This window comes from Bison bison, unplaced genomic scaffold (assembly GCF_000754665.1).
Source record: "Bison bison bison isolate TAMUID 2011002044 unplaced genomic scaffold, Bison_UMD1.0 scf7180017860443, whole genome shotgun sequence".
NCBI lineage: Eukaryota > Metazoa > Chordata > Mammalia > Artiodactyla > Bovidae > Bison > Bison bison.
The window spans coordinates 139,105-142,556 of NW_011491015.1; positions in this window are offsets into that span (position 1 = coordinate 139,105).

The following is a 3,452-nucleotide window of genomic DNA, read 5'->3' on the forward strand; positions in this document are numbered from 1 at the left end:
TATATATATAAAGGCTTATATATTTATATGTATTTACAAAGACATATATATTTACACATATATATGTTTATATTTACATATATACATATATGTAAATATATTTACATATATAGTAGATTAATATGAACAAAGGCTTATACATATTTATATATATATAAAGGCTTATATATATTGATATAAGGCTTATATATATTATGACAAAGGCTTATATACCTCTTTTTTACTACCTGATACAAGAAAGAAAAAAAAAAGAGACACCAGAGAAAGAAAAGAGACAATCTAAAGAGACAAAGCAAGCATCAGAACAAGATACATATATAATGGATACTGGAATTATCAGATAATTTAAAATAGCTATTATTAACATGTTAAGGGCACTAATGAAAAAAGTTATCTAAGCAGAGAAATTGAAACTTGGAAGAAAGTTAAATGAAATGCTATAAATGGTTGTCATTATCAATTGCCTATGGATGCATCATGGACAAAAATATGTGTGAAATTGAATCATTCCAGCACGAGAAGATAGATTATAGACATATCCCAAGAGGAAAAAAAGGAGACAGTTAGTTACTGCTGGCTGCTAGGTAAGGAGCCATCAGTACCACCCTCCCTGAAATCTGGTCAATTGCTTAAATTATTATTAAATAATAATAGATAGATAAATTAGATAGAAATTAGATAGAAAATAATTTTTTTATTTACATTTTCCCTTACTCTGAGCATGATCAGTTCTGTAATTGATGAAATGACAATCTTGATTTAAGTGTAATTACATAAAGAACAGTCTTCTCAGGTGGAGCTAGTGGTGGAGAACCCGCCTGCCAGTGCAGGAGACGTAAGAGACGCAGATTCGATCCCTGGGTTGGGAAGATTCCCTGGAGAAGGGAATCGCAACTCACTCCAGTATTCTTGCCTGGAGACCATGGACAGAGGAGCCTGGTGGGCAACAGTCCATAGGGTTATAAAGGGTTGGACATGACTGAAGCAACTTACCACGCATTCACGCACTATAAATAAAAATGCCAGTTAAAGGGGTTCTTTTATTTTTGAAAAATTATACAAATATAGTACAGCTTCATTTTCAGCTTCTATTGCCATTTTTGACATTTGAAGATATAAATGTTAAATAAAGCATGATGTGTCATGATTCTCTCAGGTCTCCTTAATAACTGGGATCACACTAATAACAAGGGCTGGTGGCCTCTGAAATGAGGCTCACCAGAACAGGAAAAGGTATCCCTGATTTGATTCCTCTGGAAACATTAGGCAGTACATCTTTGGTACCAATTAGAAGTGCCTTTACTGTTTGGGCTCGGACTGGGGCTATTCTCAGAGTGACGTAACTCATATTGGAGGCCCTGTTTTAACAACCAGCAGGCAATGTTAATGTGAAAGGCAGTTAACCTCTGTGCACCTATGGTAATTAAACTGCAAAATCAGAATAATAAATCAGACTTCACAAAGTTGTCATGAATGTTAAATGAGTATTTACACCAAAATGCTTGGTTGGATAACCATCAATCAGCTTATGAAATTAAAGCAACACTATTATTTTGCATAGGTTAATTTTATTACTTGGCATAAAGAGAATAGTTTGCAAAGAAGCCCAATGCCCTACCTTCATTTCAAATTCCAGTTCAGAGGCTCATTTTATTGTTGATTGCAGAGACGGCTACACATATCTTATTAGAACTTTCTGGAAGTGAGTTCAGTGAATTTCACTTGAGTTTCAAATCTAGGTGGGTGATATTGAGGAGGTCACTTAAGTCATTTAATTTATTCAAATGAAAAGGTGAGAACTGGGCCAGGTAAACTTGGAAGTCCTTCCCAGGATTGATTCTTACAGTCGCATGATTCCATAAAGCACCTTGACTGTAAAATGTCATCTCTCCATTTGCTTTATTTCAGTTCTGACTTTAGATCGCCCCATGCCAGCTGTTTCTATAAGCTCAAGGAAGGGAAGGAGAGGATCATGGGAAGAACAAGCCTGTCAGAGGCGGGGAATCCCACTGCTTCCAAGAGCTTTATTCCTTGTTGCTACCCTCAATCAGCTAAACTGGTCTCTCCATTGTCCTGAACCTGAGAGTAAAGAATTTTAGTAACAATGTAAAAAGACAGTAGTGAGTTGGCAGGATTGTTCAGAAAGGGGCATCTGTTGAAAAGCAAGGAAGATATATGTCAAGGTATATTAATAGAAATAGAATAGAAATAGAATTAATAGAAATAGATGTGCAGGGCAAAGAAACAGACATAGCTGCGGAAGTATGAGATGATTTGTAGAATTGCAACTCCTGGCAAAGGTGGGGTGCCTGCAACACAGTGGTACTTTGATCAAGAAGCCTTAAGGTTTCTCTGTGCCTCAGACATCATTACCTTCACCTTTGGACAAAATAATACAAAAGGGAGACCTGCATGAGAATAAGAGAACCGGCCCTGAAGAGCAGAGCCTCTTGTTATATGGCTGATCCTACATCGGAGGAGTCTGAAAATCATGTCAAGGATGAGGTCACAAAGCAAAAAAAAAAAAAAAAAACCAATGTTTTTTATAGACTTTTATTTTCAATAATATAAAATTATTAACGAGCTTACACATGGCCAGGGCTTCCCAGGTGGCGCAAGTAGTAAGGAACTCGTCTGCCAATGCAGGAGACTCAGCAGACTCTGGTCCGATCCCTGGGTATGGAAAATCCCCTGGAGAAAGAAATGGCAAACCACTCCAGTATTCTTGTCTGGGAAATCCCCTGGACAGAGGAGCCTGGAGGGCTACAGTCCATGGCGTCGCAAAGAGTCAGGCAAAACTGAGCAACTTCACACGTACACACGTGGCCGAGAGGAGACTTGCTCTTTCCTGCTCTAGCTTCACGGCCACATGTGTGCAGCGAATCACGTCTCTGCATTACCCGTGATCCTGTCTACTGTGACCAGCAGCCTCCACCCGGAGGAACCCTGGGCTGAGAATGTGAGAAGGCTCAGCGTCATGGTGAGCCAGTGTACTGTCTGAAAGGACCCAAGTGGTCCTGACATAGATTTCTTCCTAGCATCGCAGTCAGCCCTGGACAGGAGATGCTGAGCATGCTGAAATATAACTTTATTTTTCTAAAACTAAGCTCAACTAGCCCTAGACCCCAAGTTTTGCAAAGGGCCAAACCCAAACCAAAATAAAATTCTCCTTACTTGACAATTAATGTTAACTCAGCCCCTTTCCAATTCAAAACAATCTCTTTTCATCCTTAACAATTAGTTCTAATGACTAAGTCAAATTTAAGGCTGTAACTTGATTGGTTACAGATTTTCTCAGTTCCCTCTTCTTAAGTTGGACTCTTGGTATGGAAAATATATTATTATTATATATTACATATATTATATATTATTATATATATTATAATATATATGAGTGAAGTCACTCAGTCGTGTCCGATCTTTGCGACCCCATGGACTGTAGCCTACCAGGC